Genomic DNA, 27,043 nt, shown 5'->3' with positions numbered 1-27,043 from the left:
ATTTGTCATGCTCAGGTTTGGGAATCTCCCTCACATCCTCAGCTGTAAAGACCAATGCAAAGAATTCATTTAGTTTCTCCAGAATGGCTTTATTGTCCTTGAGTGCTCCTGTAGCATCTTGATCATCCAGTGGTCTCACTGGTTGTTTAGCAGGCTTCCTGCTTCTGATGTACTTAAAAAAAAATTTGCTATTACTTTTTGAGTTTTGGCTAGCTGTTCTTCATACTATTTTTTGGTCTTCCTAATAATATTTTTACACTTCACTTTCCAGAGTTCACCTTTCGATTTTCCTCACTAGGATTTAACTTCCACTTTTTAAAGGATGCCTTTTTGCCTCTCACTGCTTCTTTTATTTTGTTGCTTAGCCACGGTGGCATTTTTTGGTCCTCTTGCTAGGTTTTTTAATTTTGGGTCTACATTTAAATTGAGTCTCTACCATGGTGTCTTTAAAAGGTTTTCATGCAGCTTGCAGGGATTTTACTTTTGGCACTGTATCTTTTAATTTCTGTTTAACTAACTTCCTCATTTGTGTGTAGTTCCCCTTTCTGAAATTAAATGCTACCCCGTTGGGCTGCTATGGGGTTATCCCCACCACAGGGATGTTAAATTTAATTATATTATGGTCACTATTACCAAGCGGTCCAGATATGTTCACCTCTTGGAATATAAGCACCTTTAGCATGCTAGCTTGATAAGACCTAGTTCCACTATGTGTCCTGGGAATCACACCCTCTGCTCCAAGTGTGGACATATGCTCTTTGCCTGCAGGCAAGTACGGCCAGAACACAGGGCTGCATTTAGACCTGGCCCTTATGCAGACTATGAAAGTGGAGGAAGTTTCTTTCCTCTGTGCAACCATGTCAGGGAAACGCAGAATCTGGCCCTAACTGAGTTAGCAGGAGGGATTTGCTTTCAAAATTTTCTTGTGATTGGCTTTCACACTGGAGTAGGGCTTAACTCCTGGATTTCTGATAACTGGAGTTGGTTAAAAATTTTGATGGAACATTTTTCCTTTGGCAAATGCCAGTTAGTCAAAATCAGAACTGTCCATGGGAACACAGATATTGACAAAATTTCATTTAAAAAAAAAATGAAATGAAACTGTGATAGGGAGGCCCATCACAGAAGCATATCAATAAAGCTGAAATGTTCCATTTTTACCAAATCAAAACGGAACATTTCACATTTGGGTTTCAAATTGACTTTGCTTCAGATTATAAATATAAAATTTAAAAAGTCAAAATCAGAACAAAATATTTCAGCTTTAACAAAGCATTTAGGTAAACCAAACACTTTTTAAAAAAAAAATAATTTTGCAAAGGAAATTGTTTGTTTTTGTTCTGATTAAGAATTAAAACAAATTTCAAAATCATGGCATTTCCCATGAAATGGATATTCTGGTTCCCACACAGCTTTACTGATAACATTATTGATTGGGTGTATTCAAATAGATACTGGCTTTCTGGGGAAGATTTCAGTGTTGCCAATTCTCACAATTTTGTGACAAGTCTCAGGATATCTGATGCTTGTTTTAAAGCCCCACCTCCTGGAGCCATGTGATCTAAAGAGAATCTCAGCTTTCATTTAATAAAAAGAGTAAGTTTCTTGCCTTTATGGTTGCAGAGAAAAGCTTGAAACTGTGACCCAAGTGCACCCTAAAAGCACAAAACCTGAAAGGCAAATAAAAAGAACCCAGAATTTATTGTTTCAAAATACCTAACTCATGATTTTTGAATGCTTTGGGTTGGCAATACTGTTAATTAGAGGTCATAACCCTGCCCATGCCAGGAATGGACAAAGGTATAGATCCAGGCCAGGAAACAGATATTATAGTCCTACTCTCTAACAGTCTTTACACTCAGTTTTCAAGCCCAGGTGGTGGAGTATCACCACAGCTCCCTCCTTGCCATTTTGACATTCTAGAGTCTACATCACAGAAAATCCTCCTAGCATAACTGACAGCTTCTTCTCACTAGAGGTCTGTGATTGAAAACAGTAGTAATTCTGTAGGCCACCATTACCATACAGTGACAGCACTTTGAAATGATCCGTGCATGGAAGGGTGACCACCTTTGTTGGATGGAAATAAGGGAAAACCACATGAAAAATAGGGGACAATGCTTTATTTTAAGGGACATTTATGGGGAATTCCATCTCCGTTAGCTTATCATGTGTTTGTCTCTCAAGTATATATTTCTACTGCCCTCAAATATACAATTCAATTACATAAGCTTCAATGGAAAATACAGTGGGGAAATTTTATATACACAGAGAACATGAAACAATGGGTGTTACCATGCACACTGTAACAAGAGTGATTGGGTAAGGTGAGCTATTACCAGCTTGATGAATTCCACAATGATTTCAACAATTTCCATCCCACCATCAACCTCAACCTGGACCAGTCCACACAAGAGATCCACTTCCTAGACACAACAGTGCTAATAAGCGATGGTCACATAACCATCACCCTATACTGGAAACCTACTGACCGCTATACTTACCTACATGCCTCCAGCTTTCATCCAGACCACACCACACAATCTATTGTCTACAGCCAAGCTCTACGATACAACCGCAGTACAAAACAAAAAAGACAAAGAGCGTACAACCTAATTATCACTGAGTATATGATTGGAATGGATTGCATTCATTTTGTCCTTAACACTGTCTGTTCCATAGATATAAAATGTTGTTGGGTGAGTGTCTGAGTTTTATTTCCTTGAACATGACAATGAGACGGATAGTGCTGACTAAACACATGGCACCATGCGGGTAGGAGCCCATGTACTTGGGTGACTCTGATGGAATCCCCGGGGTAAACTGTGGGACTGCTGTGCTCCCTTAACTCTCCAACCTGGGCTGTCTCTCACAATTCTATGCCAGCGACAAGCAGCAAAGCCCTCCAGGCGCTGTGATCACTCAGCCATTAGCATGTGGAGACCCAGGCCCAGATAAATTGAATGACGGCTCTCTAAGCCACTCTTGAATTATACTGAGAGGCACCAGCAAATCACCCCAGCCTTGCATCCCAGAAATGTACTATCTTTCACTGCTCAAGACTCCCTGGCACTATGTAAGCTCATTAATTAGTTCAGTACTCCAACAAAGGGTAGTGGACATATAACAGCTGAGATTCCCCAAGCACTTCAACCAAAAATACATCGTTTTAGATAAAATATAAGAAAGATTTATTAGCTTCAGAAAGATAATTTTAAGTGATTATAAGTAGCAGGCACAGAGATCAAAGTTAGTTACATAAAAAATAAAAATAAAATCGCAGTCTAAATTCCACAGATGAAGCAAGATTTGAATTAAGCAGTTTCTCACCCCCACTGGATGTTTCAGGCAGTTTACAGTTCTTATTTCACAGGTGAAATTTCCTTCTCAGCCTGGGACCACTCTCCCCAATTCAAAGTCTCTGTCTTCCAAATGATCTTCCAGATGTTGAGATGGGGGAGTAGAGAGGCCAAGTGGTGATGTCATTGACCCTCATTTATATTTTCTCTCCAGGTGCTAGCAAGATCCATCAAAGCCTGTCTGGCCAATGATAGTTGCTCCTTTGTTGCCAGTGAAAGGCCAGGTGTGGGCATCTCCCAACTTCACAACATATTTCAGTAACACACACATAGCAAAACTTCATAACTTTGAACACAATGGTAACACACATAACACAGGATAGTCTTGTTCTGTTGAACATTACTATTTAAATGATACCTCACAAGACACACTTTGTATAAAACATATCATAATCATATTATGGTGATGAATATGGGGTTCCAAGGTGCTATTTTGAGGTACAGAGTGTCACAATGACCACCTGTCCCTTATTTCAAGAGACTGCCCCTTAGTTCATTGATTTGTCCCTTGAGGTGACCACCCATCTCTTATTTTCCCACCACATATAATTAGAACAGGATTTAACGGAGACTACGAATTTTGCAAATTACAAGAGGGATTGGATATTTATATGGGTAACATGAAATTTTAGAGTTATATTTCTCGATAAAAAAGGAAGTTTGGAACTGTTATTTCATGCTTCAGAGTTTAAATTAATCCCTAACTATTAAGGGCCTGGATGAGACCTTCATTGGGGGACAGATTATCCTTCATTTACCTGCTGTGGAATTTCTTTCACCTTCCTCTGAAACGTCTTCTGCTGGCCACTGTTAGTGACAGGATATTAGACTAAATGGACCATGTGTCTGATCCACTGCAGTTCCTATATTCTTATTTATGCACACACACCTATGGGTGGAACAGGGGACACCTCAAGACACACCAAATAATGCATGCACTTGATTTCACCAAGAAAGCAAATGTGTGCATGTTATCAACAGATTAGAATAATGACCCTAAAATTGTCTCTTCTGGTTAGTTGAAGAGCTTTGGCTTGATTCTCTACTGCTTTGTTTCCCATTAATCATTGACATTAGTTTCAAATGGATCTAAAATACAACCGTTGGTGTGAATGGAAAATCCTGATTTGGCAGCATTTTGTACATATATAAATGACGACACAGGCTGCAAAGCAATGGGGAATCATGCCCAGTGCCTCCAAACTAAATCCCTCTGTACTAAAACTACAATTTAACCCAAGGGCTCTCTCATACCCAAATACAATAAGCAATTCTTTTACAAGGAGACATTAAGGCACTATTTCATATTCATGCCCAGAGATCACAGAATCAGTGACTCATTGCATAACAAGAAATAATTTTTATTTGACCATGTCTTTTGCTTCAAAATGTACCAGAGCCTCTCCAGATGGGTAAATGTTGATAAAAGTAGTTCTCATGGGTCAGCACAGAAATATCAAGTCTAATCCATGGACTATAAACACAGTAAATTAAAGAAACATATAATGGGGATGGAAGAAAGAGAGGGAGGGGAGGATATAGATCATACAGACACCTAACTTTCAAAAGCTTGTAGAGTTATTAAATTCAAGGAACTTTTTTTAGAGCATTGTAGAGCACTTTGCAATAATTATTGCATATATCTGAATCCTTAGACGGTCTAAAGAGACAGTTTGTATCCCCTATGCAATTAATTACCCCATTTTAACTTCCAAGTGATAGAAAGCAGTTTCATTTACTCATTTTATTTTTTAAATGTTTTGCGAGCTTGCTGGTGTTAGCACTTTTGAACTATATGTGTGGCTCAGCATTTCTGCAGGTTAATCATGTCCTGAAGGTGACAGAATTTCCTTTTCATTTCCAAAATTACATATGCATTATTGCAAATGAGTTCTGCCATAAAGGAATTCATAATGAAAACATCAGAGGGAATTAAAGTGCTTCTTAGAATACTTGAGCTTGCTCCCTTAATATGAGGGCAGAAAGAATTGAGTCATTATGATCCCATATGGCATTTGGGATTGAATGGGCAGCCCCTTCTCAACATGATGTGTTTTTTTCCTTAAAGTATTTTTACTAGGGGGTCAGATCTAGGGGCAGACAATCCATACTGGTTAATTGAAGTCCCCAAGTAATGTCTTAATTCAAGTTTAAATCTTCATGCACAAAGACAGCAGGTCATTGTTAAGTAGGAAGAGAAGCAGAAAGATTAAAAATGTACACAATGAATGACTTTAAGATGAAAGTGGAAGAACATAAGCATTTTTACTTTGAAATAATTTCAGCAATTTATTTTTTGGCTTTTCAGAATTCTGTCTTCTCCTATCCACACACTTGACTTTGTTTCACACTCATTGGTGGAAAGGTATCTGAAACTAACAGATACAGTAATATTTATCATAGGGTCCAATCGTGCCATTGTTTTGTGCATGTTTCATATTGAAGACAAGGGGAAGTTAGAGTGTAATATTTATTTGTACTCCAGTAACACCTAGACCAGACAAGAACTGCATAGTGCTAGGTGCTGCAGTCCATTAGGGCTACTAGAGATATATTTTCCTTATTTTGGCACATTGTATGTCAAGCATTGTAGTTTATTCTATTTATTGTCCAGAACACCTGTAAAATACAATATAAGCAGAGTTCATTTTTTATTCTTTGGTCTTCTTAAGGGTTTTCCAAACTTATTCAAAGACTATTTTTATTTTAATAATGTAAGTTGAAAAACTTCCTAAGCTTATATATTTCAAGACATTAGGATGTAAAGTTAATGACTGAAATGCATCTTAATCACATCGAGTGTTTTAAAATATTCAAAACCTAATTTTAACTGATTACAGGATATCAAACATTTGTCGTATGATCACCGTTTGATCATGGTTCAGTTTCCTAATCTACTAGAATGCATATTGATGGGAGATTTTTTGCAGGAGGAGGACAGAGGGGAAGGTTGGTTGTACACAGAATATTTTGTTATACCTGTTCTGTCCTTTTAAGTGTTTGAGCAACACTCCTCCCTAATGCTAAGTCTTACATTCATGTTGGTTTCATGAATAAAGTCACCACGGCAGACAACTGCGGGGAGCCATGCCTGCGGACAGTCAGCATCAGCAAAATATCTCATAGCCCACAATCAGATTACCCTGATGGGCCGCAGGTTGCCCACCATTGGACTAGACGGAGGTCAGCGCCATTTGGATGACATCCTTGTAACAGGAAAGTATCAAGATGATCTTCAAAATTTGGTTGCTGCCTTGCAACGTTTGGAAGACCATGGACTGAGAATATATTAAAACAAAAGTGAGCATTTCAAAATTTTCAGTTGAATACCTTGGGCATGTAATTAATGCCACAGGCTTAAGGAAATTGTCAGAGAAAGAGAAGGTGGTTCTTCAAGTGCTCCTGCGAGAGAACATGTCACAATTATATTCATTCTGAAGGCTGCTTAAATATTATGGTAAATTTCTGCCTAATCTGGCTACAGTATTGGTATCTTTACATGAACAAGCAACGAAAACATGGAAATAGAGAGCGTGACTGCACATTTTAAAAAGCAAAAGTAACTGTTGACATGGGCTGAAGTTCCTGTACACTTTGATGCCTGACTACCATTGCAATTGGCTTGTGATGCTGCACGCTATAGAGGGAGTGCAATTCTTTCCCACATTTTTCCTGATGACATGGAGAAACCAATTGCCTTTGCTGAGAAGAGCTTTGTGCAAACAGAGCAAGAAGTTCTTATTATCTTTGGAATTCAGAAAATCCGTACCTATTTGTTTGGCAAACACTTTACCTTGCTGGAAGATCATTGACAGTTACTTCCAATTTTTGGAACAAAACATGGAAATCCATCATTAGCAGCTGCTCATGTGCAACGACGGGCATTGCTATTTTCAGCTCATTCCTCTACTATTCCATTCCATAAAGGGATTCAGCATGGCAATGCAGATGGACTGGCAGGCCTGGCATGCCCAAGCTCCTCTCAACCCAAAGAAACTTCAGACAAAGTGTTATATCTCAATTTGATGGATAGGTTACCCATAACTACCACAGACATCAACAAAAAAACTTGCTGCAGGTGATGTGCTTTCTCTCATTAAGGGAATAGTTTTACAGGGTGAAGTGTTGGATCAAAATCTCCAGTTTACAGAATTCATGTCAGATCACCATGAATTATTTGTGAATCATGGCTGCATCTAATGGGGAATCAGAGTGATCTTTCTGAAACCACTTCCAATCTCAGGGTTTGGAAGTTCTTACGAAGATCATTTTGGCATTGTCAGATGAAGACCATTGCCCAGAATCATGTCTGGGGATCGACAAAGTCATTGAGAGAAAGGCGAAGTGCTGTACTATATGTCAAAGTCAGCATGACCCTGGCCCAGCTCATCTACACGCTTGGTCATGGCCTCAGACTCCTTGAACACATTCACATGGACTTTGCTGGACCTTTAGATGATTATATTTTGGGTTGTTTTCAATGCCTATTCAAAATGGCCAGAAGTTTTTGGAATAACCACTTGATAGCTTTGTACCTTATTATGTCAATTTGGTTTATGGTTACAGTTGATGAGTTGCAATGGACCTCAATTCTGTTCTGAAGAATTTCAGCAGTTCCTAGCTTCAAATGGAATACAGCACATATGCTCTGCTCCCTACCATCCTTCTACAAATGGACTAGCAGAATGCTTTGTACAAATGCTTAAGCATGCCTTAAAAGCTACCAAGTCTGTTTTGAGTCACTTGCAAATCTTTTCTTGAAGTAATCTTTGTATACCTGTTGGGACCTGCTATGTCCTGAGGTTGCCTTACATGAGCCAAATCTATGTAAATTGATCAACAACGTGAGACCCATCATCATTCTTTTCAAGTCAGAGACAATGTGGACTTGCAACTACAGTTGTGGAGTGAAATGGCTACCTGAAGAATTTATAAAATGCACAGGACCTGTTTTGTTTGTGGTAAAGCTATCCAATAGTGTTTTATAGAAATGACATGGACCAGTTGCAGCCCTGACAAGTACTGGAGTCTGGGGATGTGCCCATATGACTTCTGTTCCTCCAATCAAACCTCCTTCATTACAACTCCTAATTTTGACAACCTGTTTACTCCTGGGGAAATTCTGCACCAAAAATTTAAAAATTCTAAGCACCATATTTTCAAATTCTGCAAAATTCTGCATATTTTATTTGTCAAAACAATATATCACACCAGTTTCAATTATTTTTGGTCATTTATTACAGACATACTTGCTGACAGGTATTTTGAAACAAAAAAAGATTCAGAAAATGTTTTTTGACTAATAGATTCCTTACTAGGCATATTAATACAGAACTCTGAGTAATTCATTTAAACTACAATACAGAACCATATTTCCCATACCCCCTCAGAAGCAGTGCAAAGGGTTGGGAGAGTCAGGGGTAACAGAGGATCTGAGGTAGACGGAAATAATTGCTGGGGAGGAGCCTGGGTGTGAACTTGGAGGGTTGTTGTGATGGGTGGGAAAAGTATGGAACAGGTTTGTTTGTTTTTTGGGGCAGGGGGGATTGTTAGGGAGAGTCCCTCATGCAGACCCTGGCTGACCCTGAGCCTCTCCCATTCAGTCATGCACATGTGTCCCTCCACCTCCACTCAGAAACCCACTCCCCCCATCCCCATGTGTCTCTCTGCCCCCACTCAGCCCTCCCCCATTCCTATATATGCCCTGCGCACCTCTCTCCCCTGTGGCCCTGAGCCTCCACTCCCATTCAGTCCCTGCCCCAGTCTGTCCTCCCCACACTAGCCCTTATGAACCCGTCTGACCCCCAAGCACCTCACGCTATCTGTCTCTCCATAGCCTGTCTCCCGACTTGGCCCTACAGGTGCTGTGAAGAAGGCTCTGCAGGCTCTCTCTCTTCCCTAGCTGGCTGGGAGCAGCTGCTGTGTTCTATGGCCACAGCGCCCTCTGGTGGGCAAAAGGAGGAGCTGCAGCAACTTTTCAGCAGACGCTTTTTTCCTGTGCAAAAAATTAAAAATCTGTGGCTCACTAATTATGCATGTACGCAGTGGTGCAGAATTCCCCCAAGAGTACCTGTTGGAAGAAATTCTGGTACCAGACCCACCACACTATCCCAAGAGTGCAAAAACCAGTTGTACACCTGAACTGATAAGGTGTTTAGTTACTGAGGTCCTAGACCAGGGCAAAATAATCCTTTGCAATTTGAGAGTCCGTTAGTCCACCCACAACTTTTATTTAAGTTATACAGTGTTTTATGTTAGCCATGTAAATGATAATGTATATATATTTGGGATTTTTTTTTAAATGGGGAGGAGGAATATAATGTCCTGCCCCTTTAAATATTTGAGCACTCCCCAGTGCAAAGCCTCACTTTTGTGTTGGTTTCAGTTTTGCTGCTACAACAACAAGGTCTCCACAGCAGACAGACAGTTAGAGGGAGCTGATAGAATTATAGCTGTCTCCTTCTCTGCTGGGTCCAGCTATAACAATACCTTTCTGGTTCTGGATCTTACATGGACCAACCCAGTCCAGTGGGGTGAGACAGAACCCTGAGACTAAGACTATGTTAACTGTCCTGACTCTTAATTAAGAGTTTTAGCACAAAAAATGCTGACTGGCTAACAATTGATGGGCAGGTTTGTATAACAGTATCAGAGCCAGTTGTATTTGTAACTGTTCTTTTGAACCCTTCTTTTCTTCCTGCTAAATGAATTCCTTACCCTTTCTTGCTCTGTGTCTCCATTTTTTTTTCTCCGATGCTGCTCTTTAGTTGTGCTTTAAATTTTACTCACTGCCACCTCCCCTGTGACAGCATGCTTTTTTCAAAAATGCACTTGCTTGTACCGGTCTCTGGGGTTCCAGAGTGACCCAGGATCCTGTCCATTGGCTGCTGCAGTAACTCCGAGGAAGTGTTCTAGCAACTGCCACCTGGAAGCGTCCTTGGAATTAATCTTCCCTATTCTTGAAATTGCTTGTAGTTGTGATTCAGTGGAAAGGTAACCAAATGTGGCTACAGATGACTTCCCTAGCCTCAGAATCCATAGCCCAGTATGTATGGGGTTTCAGAATAATCAGCAAAGCCATAAAGATCAACTGCCATGTGTCTGAGCCCACTTGGGATGTGTGTTGTCTCCAAATACATCAGCTAGCACTGTAATGTCTCATATGGAGAAGTCAAACAGCAGTTAAGTTACAAAAGTGGGATGAAGCAACATTAGCTTTAAAAAAAATAGAAGACAGAGAGAGGGGCACATGCAGACAGTCAGAGAAAGGGGAGACTGCTCCTCTTTCCTCTTGTAATTTCAAGAATCACCACCACCACCACTATTATTGATTGTTTGTATTAACATAGCATCCAGGAGCCCGACCTCTTGACTGTTTTGAAGCTTTATTGTAGCCACAAAACAGGATATAGCTTCTCTATCAGGCCTGATTCTCCATGGCCTCGCACGTTGCTTGGTCTTTTACACCTGTGCTAAGTGGGTGTCAAATGCTACCATTCTGATTGAACAGAAGAATCAGACCTAAGATAACAGTCACTTGGAGGGATCACAGTTACTAAGGTAGTTCAGTCTCTGGTTCATTTGAACCTTGGTTTGTGCTGAGACTGCTTACAAGAGTGCCAAATCAGTACCAACTGTTCTGTAGGTATCTTAATTCCTAGTATAGTAGATAGTGCATATGAGTCACCACAATGTAAGGATTTTCATTCACTGTTGACTCCATCTGAATTGAGCCTGGTGACTTAAAAGTCAAAGGCCCTGTTTTTGTTTATGTATCCCTTTTGCCAGGTGAAGTCAGCAGCAACAAGGGCCAGGTTCAATATCTAAGGGTTCCTTCTCAACAAGGACACAAAAACAGGCTCAAACTCCCACCCAGTAACCTGGGAAAATTACACACCATCCCCTGGGCATCTCTAAGAGGCAATTCTTTCCCTCTCACAAGCACAGAGTCTGGGTGTAGGAAAGAAACTTATTAAAGGGGGTGGAAAGTAACCTGGCATTAACTTGGGGAAACACTGCAAGCAGGACTCATAAGCAAAAAACCATGGGCAAAACACCCACCCCAGAGTATGTTGGATAGTGTCTTTTGGGGTTCTTAAGTCCAACAACCAAAAGTTTCTTTAACGTGCTTCTCCCTCCACTGCACCGCATTCACAGTTGTGTCCCTGGTCAGTGCAGACCCAGAGGGAAGAGAAAGCACCTTGCTCGTTCCTCCAGCCACTCGCTGCTCCAACAGCTGCTTGCTCCAGCTGCTCAGGGTCCCACCACTTACCACAGCTTTCAGTGATTTCTGCTGTTAGTCAGGGAGCCTCTCTTATCAGAGACACCATCCCATAGCAGATCTAATGCTTAGACCTGGGTTTCAGTTCCATTAAGCTGCAACACAAGACCCTCAACTGAATCTTAATCAGCTCTGCAGTTTCCCCTCTCCACTGTGGAACGTCAAATGGTGTCTAGGACTCTTTAGCCAAGCCCACACCACCAGATACAAAACACCCATCCCTATCTACTTGGTTTTGGCACCCCTAGCCCCTGCTTAACAAGCACAGTTCAATTGAGGAGGAACCCCTCAGTCAGGGCATGCCAAGCACAGTTCTGTTGCCATTGATTCACACAACAAGGACAGCAACCCTTTATTACCCCTGCATCCAATACAACGTGACTTGCAATCCAACATCCACCAAAAATGATAATTTGGGCAAAGCAGCTCCATCCTGCTGCTCACCTCGGCAGATTGGGGGTGTTCATGCAAACAAAGGCAGCTCCTAGAGTCCTCTTCCCCAGCTCATCACTAGATGTCAGGGGAGAGCTCATCCAGTCTCAGCTTACATTTAAGGCCTTCTGGCTCCACTTCCCCACCTCCCACCAATCTAAAAAACATTATTCCTCTTTCCAACAGCATTTCTTGTCTGTGTCTGCTAAATAAATTGTTGCATTTACCTTTAGGACTATATTTGTGCTTGCTTCCCCACCCCAACTTTCAAGCACCAGCTTTAAACTGCTATGACCTAGCTCTTTTTCTGGATATGAAATTGTAGTTTAGCTTTGACCATAACACTTGCTCATTTTGAGCAAGTTATGTTCTTTCCTCAAGTTCAGTCATTTATCAATCAGTCCAGTCATTAAGGATCTTGGAGCCAACTGTGAAGTCGGCATTTTAAGGGTCAGTACATAGACACTTTAAAAGTTATTTATATAGAATATTCACTACCAATTAGTTGCTTTAAGTGCTTGTGCCTTTAGTAAATAACCGTTTCTAGTAGTATGCCGCATCAAGAGGTACAAGATTTGCACAAATATGCCTTTTGATACATATTTATATTACATAGCTATAAGAATGTATACTTTCTGGTAATGGAGTGGCTATGGTACAGAAGGGGAAAGTAGGATGCACAAAATTACTGTCCATAAATGAAATTGAACTAATTATATTCAAGTTTCTGGTGGAGTGGAGATCTCACACTCCCTCATAGGCTACAACTAGCATAATTTTGAAGGCAATATTTTCCCCTTGTACCTGCAAAGTGGCCTCCAACCCAGTGTTTTGGGTTGGGTTCCCGCTTCATCTTCCTAACCTTGGTATTTATTTCATTGCTGTTTTTGTTTGTCTTATTTACCGGGGGAATTGATTTTGTTTGGCGGGGGGGGAGGGGAGAAGGAGCAATGGGTTTGCCACTGATCTGCCATCATTTGTTGTTTTTTCCTTATGGGCATCATAGGAGAAGTGGGCCTTGGAAACTAGTTTAGAGACTAGATAAGGGAGGGCATTACATGTATAAGGGGGGTGTGCTGGGAGGAATAAAAGAGGGGCAAGCTCCTCCAAGTTTGTGTTTGCTTGGTGCCAGTGGATCAGTGCAAAGAAAACTTAATCAAGAACTGGACCCATTTATGTAGACATGGGTAGTAGTAAAGTCTGTAATGAATTATTTGAACAGGAAAATTTAGGTGGCAAGAGTTAAGGTTGTGCATTAAAAATGTGGGAGGTTGGAAACAATGCAAGGTGGCAAAGGGGGTGATATGCACTATATCTGTTAAGGGATAGAAGGGTTCCAAGAAGCAGAAGGAAACATGGTGTCATTAGCATGGCAGGGGGACATAACAGTGCTGTCTGGAGGGAGGTGGAAATGGGAACAGGGATGACTGATGGGACGAAGGAGACAGGGTGGCAGTGGAGGATGATGCTGAGCACACAATAGAGGGTTTGCAGCAATTGTGAGAGGGATGATACTGTTTGGGAAGCAGCAGAGGAAGCTAGAAATATATGGCAAGATGATAGTCCTGGGCAGGAGGTCATAGGAGGAGAGGAAAGAGGCTGGGAAATAAGCTCCACACCCAAATGAATATTGAAAACATTTCCTCTGCAACACTTCGTAAAATATTTTAACACTATGGAAAATTCAGTTCTATGAAGATTTATATTTTGCCAGATTTGGGAACGGATTGTGAGTAGTGTTCACAGCTGCCCAAGCACCTCCCACAGTCGCAGTCTCTGTGCTCCCTGTGTGGTGTATTGACTGCTGGAATTGCAAGCTATCAATTTAAGAGTGGAGGGTTTTCCTTGCCCTCGCTGTAGACTAGCAGTCTCTGTAGCAAAGCATCATTTTGTCAGTCTGGAAAGAGCCAGCTTAAAGAAAGGTCGGGTGAATTGTGCTTTGCTGCCTTAAGCCCAACCTGTTTCCTCTCTTTCTGTTTTTGGATTCTTGTGTTGTCATTCTGAATTCTAAGCAATAAGGCAATTTTATATGGCCACCTGTCAGCACGAGTATTTCTGTGGGTGTATGCAGGGAACATTACACCCAGGAGCACTGAGATTGCTCGCTCCTCCCTCCCGCAAGGGACCAAGTTGCTGAAATGGGTACAGGGAAGAAGCAGGGCTGGCTCACCCAGGTGCAATCTACTAAATGCTAGTGGAAGTAGTAGATTACACACCAAGTACGTAGATCAGTGGTCCCCAAACTGTGGGGTGCATGGAGGAACGTTCAGGAAGGGCCGCATGGCGGGGTCTAAGCCAGCCCCCATGGGGGGGGGTGGAGAGGGAGCACCATGCTTCCAGGCCCATTCTGCCCCCAGACTAGCTCCACCTCCAGCCAACTTCTCTGTCCAGGCCTGCAACAGTCCCCATAGAGGGCAACTGGAAAAGTCTGTACACTACTGACAGCATAGGGGATATGATACCTGCCTAAGGACATTATTTCCAGCACTCCTCCTAGGAGAGGGAGGTTCCAAACCATCCTCTTGGCAGAGCAGGGGCCCCAATCTAGCCTTGGCAGCTAAAGTCAATTATCAACAAGTGAAATACAGGGAGTTTAGTCCGGCTTCAAGCATACATCTGAAGGCAAATTTCAAGGTGGAGTTGCTACTGACACATCCATAATGAGGTACTTATCCAGCAGGCAAGCAACAAACAAAAACAAAAAAAAACACAGCTGCTGCTTGTGACTGCAGAGTACAAGCTGTAAACAGCACACAGGTTTCTTCATGGGGGTCTTACAATAAGTGCAGCAATTGGCTTTTTAGCGGGGGGTCTTTTTTACATTATTCATCGCTGGAAATATCACTATTATAAAGGAATAATTAGATCTAATCAGTAGCACATTTACTGCTAGAACAAAACGCTACCACAGAACAATATGTAAAAAAAAAACTGAGGATGAAATTTGACAGCATCTCTTTCAGACAGGTGTTTTTTGGGGGGGGTTAAGTTCAACAGCTTGAGTCTGAGAACAGCACATGCGCTATATACTGCCCATGTCATCTGGTAACTGTATTTCATGATCATTTCAAATGCATTAATATACTCAGAGTCAATTTACCAACTTCCCCTTTGACCAGTTGTATGACAGTTTCTTGGGACTTGTTTAAGTAATGGTTGAAACCAGTTAATTTTTTAAGGCAGAACACCTCTATAGATGTATAGTGTAGAGTGCCTTTTGTGTAGTGTTAGAAATCAGGTATTAGGCTAGCTCACAGAATTTAATTGAGCTCCATAGGAGTAGGAGGTGAGTGGAGTACAGTTGAGTTAGCGGAGATTTCTGCTTGCATGACCACTGAAGAGCATGCAAAGCAGTGAATATAATACAAGCAGACTAGCCTATGAGCTTACACAGCTCAGGGCTCTCAAATTAAATAAATAGGGTGAGGGGGTATTAACTCTGCCAGTGTCCTGAGTGTCTTTGTAGGTGGGTGTAAGGCCTCACAGGTCTATAACTCAGGTCTGTAGAGCGACCAGGCCACTGGCATTTCCAGGCTGCCACTCTACCTCCCCTGGGAGTGCTGTAGACTCTCCAGCCTTTTGGTCAGTTCATCTGCTCCCTATGGTGTTGTCTCTCAAGCAACTCTTTAGTAGCTTGGAGGAAGCTCCTTTCTCCAGCCTGTTAACTCCTCTCTGGTAGATGCCCTGGCCTGCTGCTTCTCAGCCCTTTAATCGTCCCTGCCATTGGGAGGCTTCTTATCAGCAGTGCCAGTTTTAACCCTTTGGTCGCTGGGACAGTCTGGAGAACATATTCCCCATGACATAGATGTTTTGTAATTTTATAATAGATTTTTTTTCTATAATAAGCCTGGTGATTAGGGTGATTGTAATGGGGACAAGGATTATACTACTACAACTCTTATTCAGATCCTCTTACTAACAGAAGTAGAGCAGACTTGGTCCTTAAATGGTGTTCCAAAGACAAGAATTTGGTGCAATACACTGAGGTGCACCCAATCACACAGATGTTAAGTATGGACTTCAGTGGCAACTCTGATCTAGAACACAGAAGCCTTTGATCAGCATATCACAGGGGCAATGATAATGAGCGTGTACTTGCTGCATTGTGCTATACTCTATAACATCAGCTCCCTGGAAAGTCAAATCCAATAAGCAAAGCCGCAGCTGTAGTGCAAACTAAAACAAATGTTGTATAAATGTCTCATTTTTCCCCTGGTATATTAAACTACTTCCAGTGCATCAGCAGCTCTGCTCACAAGCATCTTAAGATTTCTTCTAATGGGCTGACCCAGCATTCTAGTAGTTAAATGTTGTACTGCTCTGTGTTAAGCATCTTACTCTCCAGGCCAGCTTGGGCTGGGCATGCTGCTGATACATTATGCTCAGTCTCAGGGCATGTGGGAGGGGGAAGGACGACAGACTAGAGCTGGGGGGGAATTCAGATAGTTTATTCACCCCCAAAAAGAAAGTTTTGGTGGACCTAAACTATTGATAAATTTGACAAAATTTCACCAAATAGTTTTGGCCAAAATGATGTTTTGGGGACTTAGGTGCCAGAGGTGTAACAAGCCTTGTGGATGGGGGAAGTGGTAGATGTGGTATATCTTTACTTTAGTAAGGCTTTTGATACTACCTTGCATGACCCTCTCAAACAAGCTAGGAAAATACAACCTAGATGGAGCTACTATAAGGTGGGAGCATAACTGGTTGGAAAACCGTTCCCAAAAAGTAGTTATCAGCAGTTCACAGTCAAGCTGGAAGGGCATATTGAGTGGGGGCCTACAGGGATCAGTTGTGGGTCTGGATCTGTTCAATATCTTCAATGATTTAGATAATGGCATAGAAAGAACACTTAAAGTTTGTGGACAATACCAAGCTGCGAGTGCTTTGGAGAATAGAATTAAAATTCAAAATGGTCTGGACAAACTGGAGAAAAGGTCTGAAGTAAATAGGATGAAATTCAATACGGACAAATGCAAAGTTCTCCACTTAGGCAGGAACAATCAGTTGCACACATACAAAAAAGGAAATGACTATCTAGCACAGAGTACTGCGGAAATGGATCTGGAGGTTCTAGTGGATCACAAGCTGAACAAGAGTCAGTAACACTGTTGCCAAAAAAAAAAAAATCTGGGATGTATTAGTAGAAGTGTTGTAAGCAAGACCTGAGAAGTTCTTCTGCTCTAATCCATGCTGATTAGACACAGTACTCCAGCTCGGGCCTAGTTCTGGGCACCACATTTCAGGAAAGATGTGGACAAAACTGGAGAAAGTCCAAAAAAGAACAACAAAAATAATTAAAGGTCTAGAAAACATGATCCATGAGGGAAGATTTTAAAAACTGGGGTTGTTTACTCTGCAGAAGAGAAGACTGAGGCAGGACATAACAGTTTGAGTACATAATAGGTTGTTAAAAAGAGAAGGGAGAAAAATTGTTCCTTAACCTCTGAGGATAGGACAAGAAGCAATGGGCTTAAATCGCAGCAAGGGTGATTTAGGTTGAAGATTAGGAAAAACTTTCTGTCAGGGTGGTTAAGCACTGGAATAAATTGCCTAGGGAGGTTGTGGAATCTGTCAGCTGAGATTTGTAAGAGCAGGTTAGACAAATATCAGGGACTGTCTAGATAATACTTAGTCCTGCCATGAGTGCAGGGGACTGGTCTAGATGATCTCTCGAGGTCCCTTCCAATGCTACAATTCACAAAATAGTCAGAAGAGAAGTTTGTCTTTTTTACAACTGTTAGCCCAGAGCACTCACATGGGACATGAGACTGATCATCAATTAACCACCCCCCCCCGCGCCCAATACGGAGCAGGGATTTGAACGTGGGCAGCTGAGTGCCATAGCCACTGGCTACAGGGTATTCTGGGATGGGTTTTGTCGAAGATGCTCCATTTTGTATAAAATACCTGACGAGTCATTGGTCTAGAGAATGATTTTATGGACTGGTGATGCAGGTATTCACCTGAGAAGTAGGAGACCGACATTTATGGCCCTGCTCCAATTGCCATTTAATTATTTATTCACATCTTATAAATAGTTGGAAGTTGTATATTCATCCAAAACAATTTTACTGTTAACTCTTAATATTCTTATTTGGAGGTATTACTGTTGATTTTCCTTGTCTTGCCAATTGAAATTTTAGTATGGCACATGCCCTGTCTTCCAACAATTTCAGTGGCACCCAGTGCTGACTACAGTTCTGAAGTTCAGGACCTTCAGCATGAATACAATGCACTGAGACAGTTCCCTCATGCTCTTCTATGAAACTAACTTGTTCCTTTCATCTATGTGCTGATGGAGGCTGTTTCTTTACAAAGATGGTGGTGTCTTAAGTTAACATTTGTAGAGTTACTGCACTTTATGTATTCAAAAGAGAAGGATTCCTTCTACTCATGTTTGAAATATGCACTCTCTCAATGGGATACAAAACCAGTGAAATACAATTTCATCGTGAAGAAGGAAGTGAGTGAGTGACAGAATATTTTGGAAGGGACACATGAAATTAAAATGAGAGGCAATTGCAATGGGCATCTATTACAGAACCCCAGTACTGAATGAAATATTTTTGGTCTATGTCTTGATCTTCTTGAACATACAGGGAGGCTGAACCTCTCCAAACAGCCAGACAAGACCCTGCCCATGCTCCACCTCCCACTCCTGCTTCCTGTTCTTCCCCTGTAGCTGGGGCTAGGGCAACTTGGCCTGCAACCTGGGGCGGCTGGGGCCAGTATTCAGGCTGCCTGGCACTGGGCCCCACTGCTCAGCACTCCAGGGCTGGAGGGTGCTGGGACCATGCTGCCCAGCGCTCTGGGACTAGGGGCGCTGGGGCAGGGGCTAGCTTCCCCCAACTGGCAGTTCACATGTCGCCCATGCTTTTGGGAGGCCTTAACTATGCTTGTGTTAAAATATAACAGAACACAAAAATGACAAAAACTTCCTTATCCAAACAGTAAAGAGAAGGCAACATGGATATGCTACATCTTCCATCCATCCTGGGTTTCACCACTGGACTGTAGTAAATCATTTAATTCAAACCCCTCACAAAAATCTTCCTTAAAAACAAAAATTGGACTGTGTAGAATGATTGTCACATATTGAAAACTGGCTGACAGATCATAAGGAATGGACTATTTATTTATACTGCATTGCCACCCAGAAGCCTCATTCAGGATTGAAACCTCATCATGCTAGGTGCTGTACACACACAGAGCAAGGTGTAGTCTCTGCTGCAAGAAAAGGTAACACATCTAGAGGCAGTTTCCAGAAATATGTAATTTAAGTTTTTTTTAAATGTAAGTTTTATACTTATTCTTCCCTTCATTTATAGATGTCAGTGATTTTTGAGAAGGGGAGATGAAATTTGCCAAGAAACTGTTTGATTCCTGTAAGACAATATTAGACACAATTAAAAAAAATAAAGTATTTTTCAAAATGTGTCTTAATGTCAAGTACACACAAAACATGGCTTTAAAGAGATATTTCTACTAACTTGATTCCAGAATTTCCATTTGTCCTTGTTGGCTGACTTCACACTCAATTCTTCACTTTCTAGTCTAGTTTCCTAATGATTTTATAACTCATGGATTCACCATAAGTTACTCGAGATCAGATATGCCATTATTATAGTAGAAATGCTTTTTATCTGGGTGATTGCTTTCTAATTATTGCAAAGCAGTTTCAGCTTTGTAAAGCTTATTTTGAAATGGATTCTTTGGTACTTTTATAAATTTTGCTCATTTAAAAAAAGATAGGAGTTTGCTCATGTGGATAGCATAATTTCAATAGTAGACACCAGTGTGGCACACCCAGTAAAGTATACATCCAATAAAATGAAGGGAAAGCAGGAAAAAAAAAATACTGAAGAAATTAAGCTTAGCAGTTCTAATTCCCAATCTGCATTCTAAAGAAGTTTTACAACAAAAAAGCTCCCCATAAAATACTACTAAACAGTTTGTAAAAAGGCCATTTGGAGGAGATCTGGATAAAACATGAAAACAGTATGACCACCACTAATTATTCATTTAGAGGCTGCAAATCAAGCCTTAAAAAATAAAAACCATCTTCTCCTCAGGCTGCAGGATGAATTGGATTGACAGCAGAATAAAAAAATGACATGAACAGCTCTGGAGCTGTCATTTCTGATTTAGGACTATGTACAATTACGACGAAACATTTAAAAAAAGAATATGTAGGCTCGAAGTCTTTGAATAATCACGTGTTCTCTAAAACTGGGTGACAACTACAGATGTATTTTTTTAAGTCAGCTCTTATAAGTACTGTATGAACCATTTTTTAAAAGGGCTTTGAATAAAATTTCTCTCAACCTATTACATGGAATTTAGAAACAAAACAGACTATTCCCTTATTTTAATCATATTTTAGAACTGCTACACTGTCTCCTAACTTCACTGAAATCCATTATCATCTCTTAGAGTAAGATTTTGCCGTCAGTTATGCCCATGCAGCTCACACGAAGGCAAACATTTCTGAAGGGTACAGCCTCAAGCCATTGGAATTGTGGCGGAGTCAGAACTAACTGCAGGCAAAAACTTAGTTGTCCTACAGTCAGGTACTTATTGGTGCAATTAAGCAGATGTGTCTGTAAACTAAAGCCAAGGAACATATACCAAATGGCCAAAATTATTCTTAGTGTAATTCCTTTGACTTCACTGGAATTATACCAGGCATAAACGGGGCCCCAAAATCATCTGCTTCACTTAGCACACAAATCCACTGCAGATGAGATTCCAAGCAGCCACCTCTCAACTCCCGATCTGCTTTATCTTGATCTTCCTGTTGATTGTTTTTTAAATCTATAGCCCCACCTCTTTCCCACATATTAGACAACTTACACTCATTTATACCAATTTGTTGTAGAATTTACATCATTGTTCATGTCACGCCTAAACTTGTCCGACTTGCATCCTCTGGATCCTGATAGATTTTAGCAGGCTGTAAATCAGAATAGAAATTAGTTCAGAGTTCTCAATGGCTGAGCTAAGGAGGTGCAACAGTTCTTTTAAAAAGACATTTGAGTTGAGAGATAATCCTGTACAGCAGCAGAAAAGCTCAAAGGTCTACTTTATACTGTGGTTTTGGGTTTAACTCTTTCACAGCAACAGCTCTTGTAGATTCACTGACAATTAGAGCTGGGCAGTACTGGAGCAAAGTGGAGAAACTAATTATTCTCTTTGAAAGTAAGCTTATTGGAACTTAAAAACTAAATTTGATAGCACTGGGCAAAACATTTTTCAGCTGAAACATCTTTTGGGAAGATGAAGTAGCTCATGAAAGCTTATGCTCAAATAAATTTGTTAGTCTCCAAGGTACCACAAGTACTCCTTTTCTTTTTGCTAAATGTTTTGCACATTTATGCAGTCTTGTTGTAGCAATGTCACCCATCAACAGAAATTACCTCACCCATCTTTTCTCTTGTAAATTTATGTTGGTGTCAAATTGTTACTTTTGAAAAACAAATTCCAAAAAGGTCGAACTGTTTTGAAAATTTTTCCAAAGGACACATTGAGATGTTTTTGGTTCAAAACAACTTCTCACTTCAAATTTTCCATTAATTTGATTCTTAAATTCAAAAATACTTAGAAATGCTCAAAAAAACAAGTGTTTCATTTTGAGTCAAATATTTTTGACCCTAAATTTAAGTTTATTGAAATTACCAGTGAACCCCCAAATTTTTAAAAAATTAAAGTTAGTCCAGCTCTAAAACTTGGTCATTTCTTTCATAGGGACCTCTAAGTGGCACCTAGGTGCTCCAGGAAGTAGTGTGATTTAGAAAGTGGCACTTTTCCCTCCCATTACACTCTGAGCCACTGATCAGTGCACTGGGGGCACTGTGCTGCTGAATGTGTAGTCCTTCAGAGGAGGCATAAAAGCAAGGGCCTGACCTTCCTGACACAAGGAAGAAAGGAAAGCAGCAGAATACGGACCCTGGACTTCAGAAAAGCAGACTGACTCCCTCCGGGAACTGATGGGCAGGATCCCCTGGGAGAATAACATGAGGGGGAAAGGAGTCCAGGAGAGCTGGCTGTGTTTGAAGGAATCCTTATTGAGGGTGCAGGAACAAACCATCCAGATGTGTAGAAAGAATAGTAAATATGGCAGGTGACCAGCTTGGCTTAACACAAAAAAGTTACAAGAAGTGGAAGACTGGACAAATGACCAGGGATGAGTATATAAATATTGCTCGGGCATGTAAGAATGAAATCAGGAAGGACCTAGGGGTGACAGTGGACGAGAAGCTGGATGAGAGTCAACTGTGTGCCCTTGTTGCCAAGAAGGCCAATGGCATTTTGGGGTGTACAAGTAGGGGCATTGCCAGCAGATCGAGGGACATGATTGTTCCCCTCTATTAGACATTGGTGAGGCCTTATCTGGAGTACTGTGTCCAGTTTTGGGCCCCACACTACAAGAAGGATGTGGAGAAATTGGAGAGAGTCCAGCGAAGGGCAAAAAAAATGATTAGGGGACTGGAACACATGACTTATGAGGAGAGACTGAGGGAACTGGGATTGTTTAGTCTACGGAAGAGAAGAATGAGGAGGGATTTAATAGCTGCCTTTAACTACCTGAAGGGTGGATCAAAAGAGGATGGATCTAGACTATTCTCAGTGATAGCAGATGACAGGACAAGGAGTAATGGTCTCAAGTTGCAGTGGGGGAGATCTAGGTTGGATATTAGGAAAAACTTTTTCACTAGGAGGGTGGTGAAACACTGGAATGCGTTACCTAGGGAGGTGGTGGTTAGAAGTTTTTAAGGTCAGGCTTGACAAAGCCCTGGCTGGGATGATTTAGTTGGGATTGGTCCTGCTCTGGGCAGGGGGTTGGACTAGATGGCCTCCAAAGGTCCCTTCCAACTCTGATATTCTATGATTCTATGTCTAGACATTAAGATTCATGTGTTTTTGGGGTGGGAGTTTTTTTGTTTGTTTGTTTTTGGAAAACACACACACACACACTGATGTTAACCCCAATGTCCTGGCTAGATTACAACATGGGTATGTGCATTTTACCTATCTAAAACTTCACCTGCAGTCAACTGGATATGTAATTGTATTTTACTCTATTCTAAATATCCTTGCTGCCACAGACTGTGAAACAGTTGCTAAGTTCCACCCTGGGAGGTAGTTATATTGCAGTGTTGGGTTACTTTATCTCATAGACCTAATTCACAGTGGGTACTTAGAGTTTTAAAAAGTCAATGTTTGTAAAGACCTTGGAGATCCTTAGATACAAAGGCCATTACTGGAGCATAGTGTAGTATTATCAGTTTGAGGATAAGGGCACAGGCACAGACTTGTGCATCCTGGAGATGGTGTAGATGGGGGAAAACTTTGGATTCCTCAATCTGGAGGCGCTGTTCCAACAAGGAGGACTGCTGGGAAGAGATGGGCGTCCGCCTAATCAAGAGGAGGAAAAAGCATCCTGCCAACCTAGTCAGGAGTGCTTTAAACTAGGTTCAAAGGGGATAAGTGACAAAAGCCTACAGGTAGGTATAAAAAAGGTGACCTTAACAGAGAGCTAAATGTTGGGTGGGAGAAATGGAAAGTTACAATAGGCTCATAGGAGCAACAAGACAAAATAGTAGGTGAATCTGCTCAACATTCTAGATGTCTATACAAAAATGCAAGGAGTATTAGCATGTAAGCTAAACTACGATTTCATTGGCATCACAGAGACTTGGTACGATAATCTCAAGACCAATATTCCAGTCATGAAAGGTTACTCAGTAAAGACAGGCGGGGGAAAGGAGGAGGTGTTGCATTGTACATTAAGAATAAACACACTTGTTCTGAGATCTGGTCTGCCACTCGCCTACTTCTAGTTGCAAGTCACTGGGTGAAGGTAAAAGGAAAAAAACCCAACACAGGTGCTTTGTCATGTAGGGGATCTGCTGTACACCATCAAATTAGGAGGAGAAGTTGGAGGAGGCATTTCTACAACAGAAATATCCAAAACACAAGACCCAGTAGTAATGGGGAACTACCCAAACATCTGCTGTAAACATAGTACAGCAGAAGAAAAAAAGTGCCTACTATGTGCTTGGAATGAAAAAGGAATAACCTTTTGTTTCAGAAGGTTGATGTGGTAACCAGGGGGACAGCCATTTTAGACTTGATTCTGACTAGCAAGGAAGAATTGGTTGTGATTCTGAAGGTTGAGATCAATTTGGGTGAAAATAATCATGAACTGATAGATTTCATGACTCAAAGGAAAGAAAGGAGTGAGAGCAGCAGAATAAGGACAATGGACTTAAAAAAAGAGACTAACAAATTCATAGAGCTGGTAGACAGCGTCCCATGGGAAGAAAATCAAAGGGAAAGGGAGGTCAGGAGAGCTGGAAGTTTCTCAAGAGACAATATTAAAGGCACTTTCCTTCCAGATGTGAAGGGAAGATAGGAAGAATATTAATAGGCAAATATGGCTTCATCAGGAGTTCGTTGTTAACCTTAATAACAAACAAAAAATCAAAAAGGAATCTAACAAAAAGTGGAAACATGGACAAATTGAAAGGTAAAGATAAACTGTAACCAGATACTTAGCACAATATTAACAAGGAGTGAGGACTGCAAGCCAAAATAGGGAAAGAACAGTGTGATGTGGTATACACACCCCACACTGGGCCCAAAGGAGTTAAAAGACAATATGGGGCCCCGGTACCCCCGCCCCTCTGAGCCTACTAAGCATGGTGTCTACTGGAGGAACAGGTTAAAGGGAGCTCAGAAGCCCAGGCAATGGGTGGTGTACCTATTTCCTCTAGGAAAGCGGAATCATTCTTCAGAAAGCAAGACAGAGGCAACCACAGAGCTTGTACAGCCAACAGGCAATGCTTTCTCTAGCCACTCCCTGAGAGCCAGCAGGTCCTGCAGGGCCCTGCTTCTTTGGGCTTTGTTGTCGTAGTAAAGTGAGTGACAGTTTGGACTATAAGGGCCATGCCCCAAACTGAAGAAACTTATTGGTAGAAAATAGCCCAGAGAGGTGAACTGGGGCTTACTGCAAGGAGGACCCTGCCTAAGTTTCTTTCCACAGGGCCCTGGACTGGGACCTGGTGGAGCGGGAGGGCCCAAGTCCCCCTACCACGTCCCTTAAGGGCAGAGGCCCACATGCAATTGGAAGGCTGAAGATTCCTGACTTTAAGTCAGGAACAGATAGTGCACCTGCCTTCTGACCCCTTGCCCTTCTGTCAGGGAAGCAGCAATAACTACAAGGCTGTCCAGCCCTCCAATCCCCATATCACAGACAGGCTAAAGACTATTTAGGTAAGTTAGCAAGGCCTGACAAAATTCATCCTACAAACTTATAAAACAATCTCTGAGAGCTCATGGAGGATGGGTGAAGTCTCAGAGGGCTGGGAAAAGGGCAAACAAACATAGTGTCTATCTTCATAAAGGGGGAAAAACAAGTTTATTTAAGTTTTTCTCCCTTTATGAACAAGTTTATTTAAGTTTATTGAAATTACCAGTGAACCCCCAAATTTTTAAAAAATTAAAGTTAGTCCAGCTCTAAAACTTGGTCATTTCTTTCATAGGGACCTCTAAGTGGCACTAAAATCAAGATATATCATGTCTGCAGCTTCCCCATTATCCAGTAAGCCTGTTAAAGAAAGAAATTAGCTTGGTTTGGTGTGTTTGTCCTTGATGATCCTATTATCCTCTAAGTGCTTATACAGTGATTGCTTAGTTGTCTCTTTTCTAAGATGAACAGTCCATCTTTTTATTCTCTCCTCAGATGGAAGTTGTTCTGTCCCTCTAATCCTATTTGTTTTCCTTCTCTGCACCTTTTCCAAATCTAATACCTTTTTTGACTTGGGACAACCAAAACTGCACACAATATTCAAGGTGTGGTCCTGCCATGGATTTATATAGTTGCATTGTGCTAATTTTCGGTCTTAGGTGACCATCTGGTCCTGGTGGCTTCTTACTGTTTAATTTATCAATTTGTTCCAAACAGTCCTCTATTGACACTTCAGTCTGGGACAGTTCCTCAGATTTGTCACCAGAAAGAATGGCTCAGGTGTGGGACTCTGTCATGCTGCAAAAAAAATTAAGCTTCTCTGCAAAGGCTGTGTCTTCCTTGAGCTCCTTGGTTGTCCAGTGGCCCCAGTGATTGCTATGCAAGGCTTCCTGCTTCTGGTGGACTTAAAAATATTACTGTTTGTTTCTGTGAATTTTGCTGGTTGCTCTTCAAATTCTTTTTTTTTGGCCTGCCTAATTATACTTTTACATTTGACTTCCCAGGTTTATATTTCTTCCTATTTTCCTCAGTAGGGTTTGACTTCCAATTTTTGAAAGATTTCTTTTTGTCTCTAACCCACTCTTCTACTCTGTTTAGCCATATTGGTATTTTTTTGGTCCCTTTACTGTTTATCATTAGTTTAAGGTATACTTATAGTTTAAGCTTCTATTAGTGTATTGTTTAAAAGTTTCCATGCATCTTGCAAGCATTTCACTATTGTGACTATTCCTTTTAATTTCCATTTAAGTAGCTGCTCATTTGTGTAGTTCCCTTTATTTTCAGGTTTCAGAGTAACAAGCCGTGTTAGTCTGTATTCGCAAAAAGAAAAGGAGTACTTGTGGCACCTTAGAGACTAACCAATTTATTTGAGCATAAGCTTTCATGAGCGACAGCTCACTTCATTGGATGCATACTGTGGAAAGTGTAGAAGATCTTTTTATACACACACAAAGCATGAAAAAAATACCTCCTCCCACCCCACTCTCCTGCTGCTAATAGCTTATCTAAAGTGATCACTCTCCTTACAATGTGTATGATAATCAAGTTGAGCCATTTCCAGCACAGATCCAGGTTTTCTCACCCCCCGCCCCCCACAGTAGCTTTTCTTTGGTACTTTTCTCCCTACAAGGATGTTAAAATTTAACTACATTATGGTTACTATTACTAAGTGATTCAGCTATATTCACCTCTTGGACCAGATCCTGTTTGCCACATAGG

The 27,043-nt window shown here is 41.2% G+C and overlaps 1 long non-coding RNA gene across 1 annotated transcript; it reads right to left on the bottom strand.

Moving 5' to 3' along the window:
* Positions 1 to 392: 392 nt before the first annotated feature.
* Positions 393 to 27,043, bottom strand: LOC122464345. The gene is made up of 2 exons (XR_006288290.1): positions 27,013 to 27,043; positions 393 to 655 (listed from the first exon to the last, which is right to left on the bottom strand). It is a non-coding gene; the product is annotated as an uncharacterized LOC122464345 (long non-coding RNA).

Source organism: Chelonia mydas, chromosome 2, assembly GCF_015237465.2.
Source record: "Chelonia mydas isolate rCheMyd1 chromosome 2, rCheMyd1.pri.v2, whole genome shotgun sequence".
NCBI lineage: Eukaryota > Metazoa > Chordata > Testudines > Cheloniidae > Chelonia > Chelonia mydas.
This window is presented reverse-complemented; position numbering and strand designations above follow the sequence as displayed.